Raw genomic sequence first — 5,567 nt, forward strand, 5'->3', positions numbered from 1 at the left:
GCAGAAAAATAGTGGTATGTACATGACAACTTCCTTCTTCTCTTAATACCTGTAAGGAAACATGCTGGTTTCCTATAGAGGGACTGACTAGCTTTCTTCTAATATGGATTATTTATTGTATTAAAATTCTGCTTAACAGAGTAATGTGACTGGGTATAAAATTGTGCTGAATATATTTCACCATTGCCACAACAGATCTCAGTCCTAATCAGTATCAACCCTAAGTATATATGAGCATCTTCTAGCAAAACTAAGTTAACTTTGGAAAGGAAAAAGGTACATTTAATCCTGATTCTTAAAGCTAATTTAAAGAACAGAAATCCTTTAGTTCTAAAAAGTAATACTGATTGTCATCAAATATTGTTAATTTGGAGGTGTTACATGGAGTAGGGAATATTGAAATAGGAAGAAAGGAGTCTGAAGTTTCCAAAGCACACCTATCAATCAATACTTAGAATTTGAATGTATCAGAAATCTAAAATAATTCTTCAGTCAATGGTTTCTGGTGTATCTTACCTGAAGAAAGAAGAGGCTAGCACTTGCTTCAGCAGCACATATACTAAAATTGGAATGATACGGAGATTGGCATGGCCCCTGCATAAGGCAAGAGCCTGTTGAAAGAACAACTTAATGCTACTATTTCCCATCCCCACCCAAATACCTCTGTGAAGTCCCATTCATTCTTCACAATGGTAAACAGACATCTCTGATGTACAAAGATTTTTGCATTCATATAACAAATTTCTCCTGGTTTTCCCCCACTATTAATCAGCTACTCCTGATTTGCTGTTGTCAATCAAATACTGCATCGTTAATCCATTTACAGTAAAAGTGTAATAAATTTTGTAGTAAAATTTTGTTAGATCAAAAAGATCTTGTTTCATCCCTATATCATGGGAAAACACCTGCATTTTAGATGATAATTCTAAGTAAGTTTAAGAACACCAAGCTTGACATCCTGTAATACAAATGTATTTGAAAACCACAGGTTTTTAAAAATAAAACACCATTAATGCTTTAACTGATGAACCACAAAGCAAAATGCAAGCCAATGCAAGTCACATCATTTTTTCTAAAATAGTTGGAAAATTCAATTAAAAGAATGTTTTAAATGGTGTTTTAAGATGTTTTAAGATTAGTATTGGGGCTTGGGTCTTCCTCTAGACTTTATAATATATGTTTTGTGTAATCTTTCCCCTGTTCACCCTTATCTTTCCTCACATTTAGCATTGATTTAGATGATTTGGAATGGAAAGGTTTACCTTTCTCTAAACAAATCTTTCTAGTACAGAAGATTCACTGGACTCCCTTCCTAATTGGTAAGAGATACTAGATAATTCTTGGAATTCCCCTCTAAGAACTTTACTAGCATGATTGATCCATTTGGTGTTAATCTTCCCTTTATTCTGCTTTGTGATCTAGGTTATGATGGGGCACTGCCTAAGAAAGCTGTAGCACTAGTGAGCTGGATCCTAATTTCTTCTATAAAATTTTTTTTTTTTAGTTAGGGTTTCGAGCTTAGCTTCTTACTATTTATATGAAGACAAAATATAGCTGACCCAAAGATATTCTAATAGCACATCATGGGAAGACCAACCAGCCAAAAACATCATTTGATGTTCATTTTGTTCCCTAGTTTAAGGATAGAAAAGCAAATCACACCTTATATGTAATGCCATAAATGTGCTTTCTTTGGTCGATTATGAAGAGTGGCATTGGATTTTAACACATTGATCTTTGACTTTGGGAGGTGACACATTTTATAATCATCTGATCATCTGATTTGCTTCCAGTGTAATCATTTAATTAAGGTATAAAATTGTAATGAAGGCAACATGGAAAGTATTAATATTAATATTAATATGTAACATTTCTTGAATGTCAACATTGCCCTAGGAATTGTACAAAGCACAAGATTACAGTGCCTGCCAATTAGCTTAGCATACATCTGCCAATTTTTTTAAGCAATTACAAAATTTTTAAAAAGACCTAGAAAGTATCTTTGTAACCAAAAAGATTTGGCTAATCCCTTTCACCCAAAACCATTATCATTGATCTATTTTAATAATAACTGCTTAGAAATGCTACTTCCATTGTCTTAATAAGTGTGCCAAGAAGAACTAGAATAGCTAAATCTTTCTGTCAAGTTAGCAATGGTGTGAGGGGTGGGGTGTGGATAAATAACCCTAGCAAAAAATAATTTTAATCTAGAGAGCCAACTGAAGGAGAGATTGTGTCTCATCCCAATAAGCCTTTTAGCATAAGTCACTGTATGCTACTGTATATTCCCTAGATTAAACAGATTGTAAGTATCAGGTTGATTTTGAATTCTTCAGTGGTTTCACTGGCCACATATTCACAAAGAGGGAAAGCCAGTAGCTATTCTTGCAAATACTTCCTGTGTTTTTAAAGTATCATCCTATCTCCGTTTTTCTATTTGTGACTAAATTAATGCCCCCCAACAAAAAAAAAAAAAAGAAGAGGAAGGAGACAGAGAAGGCAGTCACACATATGCTACCTGCTTTTCTTCACCACTCACTTTTCTTACTTTCCAAATTGACATCCACTCCTACCACTCAGGGAAAACTATTACAGATCTCTTGCAACCTCTGATTACCAAATCGAAAGGCTTTTATATAGTCTTTACTTGTTACTTTTACTTAGTCCTTGTTTTCGTGCAGAATGTGAAGCAGTTGACATTCAGTTAATACTGTTGAACAGTCTCTTTTATTAATTTCTCTTTCCAAGGCTTTGCAGCACTGTTTTCTTCTGGGGTCCCCTTGCCATCTTCTTTTAATATCCTTTACTACCTCCTTATCTTTTCCACCTTCTAAACAGAGGCATTTCCATAAATTCTATTCTTGATATCTTATTTGCTTTCTCTTCAAAGACTCCCTTAATTCTCATGCTCACTGTATGAATTTAACTGTGAGATCGAGTCCACGTGTCTGTGATCTCCCTCTTGTCCCTCTGCTCTAGCCACACTGGCCTTTTTGGCATTCCTTGTATTTGTCAATCTAACTCTCACCTCAGAGGTTTTGCATTTAATGCTGTCTTTACTTGGATGCTCTTCCCCAGGTATCTAAATGGCTTCTTTCCCCATCCCCTTCAGCTCTCTGCTCAAGCATTACCTTACAGGTGAGGCTGTCCCATATCATCCCACGTGAAATAGTAATTCCTATGCTCCACACTCACTTTCATGTCTCATATTTATCTATGCTATTTTAACACTATCAGACATTATATACATTTTTTTGTTTGCTTATCATCTGTCTCCCCACCCTCTAATATGTACCTTGAAAGGCTGGGATCTTTACCTGTTTTTGTTCACTGCTATATTCTCTGTGCTTAGAATTGTACACAGTAAGCACTCAGTAAATATTTGTTGCATAAATGTATGAGTTAGCAGAGTCATAAGAAAGTCAAAACTCTTCATAGGTCCACAATTCCTATATATGGCTTTCATTCATCTCCCTGTGGGATGACAGCAGTAGGGAATCTTCTTGGGTCACCTTTCAGACTATGGTATGAGGATTTGTATGGAAGTGACTTATGAAGGCACTTCTCTAGAGATAGTGCTGGAGAAAAGACACATTATTAGGCAGGAGATAACCCAGAATCTGACTCCAGTGCTTTTGTCTGGAAAGCTCCTTACAAGGTGAGAAGAATTAGTCAGACATCAGTTTTATTACAATCTTGAGTTCAGCTGAATTAATTACTTTATATCATCAACAATTTGAATTGTTAGCCAAACAAAGTTTATTGAGAAAGTCAGTAATGTATGGAAGCCAAGAAAGATTTTAAAATTCCATGGTCTTGGCAGGCCATTTCACCAATAACCAAATGATATGCCACTACAAATCACAAAGGTTCTTACTTTGAATTTTCACTGTATTCATATTGGACTCTTCTAAGACTAGAGTATGGTCTCCCCATTACTTTTTATGTCCATAGGCCCATAAATCCCATTGAATTTAAAAAAAAAAGTCTTCATAAAAATATTCTGTCAAAGGCTTTCTGTTAACAAAACTAAGTTTTTTTATACTCCTGAAAATTTGTCATAAAAATCAGAACTCTCTGAAGTCTGGTTAATTCACAGAACATTAGCTTGCTTTCAAGAAAGCAAATATCACAGTGAGTTCAAAGTAAAATGTTCGGGCACAAGAGTATATAGCCATGTTAGAAAAGCTTTTCTTTTAAAATACTTCCTTTGAGGAACATTTGTCTAGACATGTCTTCTTGCCTCATGTGAAATTAATAGCTTAAAAAGAACTCTGTGAATAGTTCCAAATGCAAACTTCAAAATTGTTGAATAACTTAATAAGGATACATTTCATTCCTGGTTCACCAAATATGGTTTTGACAATGCTTCCAACAGTCAAGATGGTTTCTATAATGGAGAATGCCACATTATTTAATAATAATGACACCCTAAAAGGAGAACTATAAATTCTCCTTAAGACATTACCTGCACAGGCCATCTACTTAGTATTGGAAACCTAAATTGATGAAAATGTTCTTTAAGATCATTAATGGAGTCACAAAAGGTTTTCTAACTCAGAAAAAGTCCTATATCAGAGAAAAAGTCCAAGCCACTCCCCTATTAGCAAAGAGAACTGTTCACTTGAGCAATAATTGGGTAAAATAGCATTGGTTTTTGTGAAGTAGACACACACTTTGATGGAGAAAGTAGACTCACTGAGATTCTATACATAGTATCTGTGTCTCAGATACTCTTGCATATCTTGTCATCTTCAGTCCTCAAAAACAACCTTGTCACATAGTTTTATGTGTATATTACTGATTAAAAAAAAAACAAACTTATAAGACATTCAGAGACTTGTGGCCAAGCTGGAATTTGAACCCAGGTCTTGTGACTCCATAGCCAGTGTTCTTTCCCCTGAATCACACTATCCCATGAGTCTATCCAATTACCTGAGACAGAAATGGTATTCACAATCTCTTGGTCAAAAAATATCATTAGCACTGTCACAGATTTCAGTACTCTACCCAAACTACTTCAGAAACTTCTCACAGAAACATTTACATTTTCTCGGCCTGTTCCAGATTCTATGGCTGTGTAACAAATTACCCCACAACTCAGTGCCAGAAGATCAACCATTTATTATATTCATGGATTCTTCAGATTAGGCATTTGAACCAGGCATAGCAGGGACAGAATGGCCTCTGCCCATGATTTCTGGGGCATCAGCCAGATGGCTGAGGGATTGAATCATTGGAAATCCACCTCATTCACATGTCTCTGGTTGATGTTGGCCATGGTCTTAGATCTTAGCTGTAGCTGTCAGCCAGACATCTCCATGTGGCCTGGGCTTCCTCATTACATGGTATTTCAGTTCTAAGAGCAAGACTAGCCCAAGGGGACTCAGAACCAATTGGGTATAACACCTTTTTGAAGTTAGGCTTGGAATTCACACAATGTCACTTCTGCTGCATTGTGTTCATTAGTAGTGAGTCGTTAGGGCAAGCCCATATTAAAGAGAGGAAGAATTAGGCTCCGTTTTATGGGAAGAGTATTGGAGACTTTGCGAAAATTTAAAAGTTTT

The 5,567-nt window shown here is 35.8% G+C and overlaps 1 non-coding gene across 1 annotated transcript; it reads left to right on the forward strand.

The window, feature by feature from the left end:
- The first annotated feature begins 539 nt into the window (after positions 1-539).
- Positions 540-641, forward strand: LOC122232313. Its single transcript, XR_006209646.1, has one exon. It is a non-coding gene; the product is annotated as a U6 spliceosomal RNA (small nuclear RNA).
- The last annotated feature ends 4,926 nt before the right edge of the window (positions 642-5,567 follow it).

Source organism: Panthera tigris, chromosome A1, assembly GCF_018350195.1.
Source record: "Panthera tigris isolate Pti1 chromosome A1, P.tigris_Pti1_mat1.1, whole genome shotgun sequence".
In the NCBI taxonomy this organism is placed as follows: Eukaryota; Metazoa; Chordata; class Mammalia; order Carnivora; family Felidae; genus Panthera; species Panthera tigris.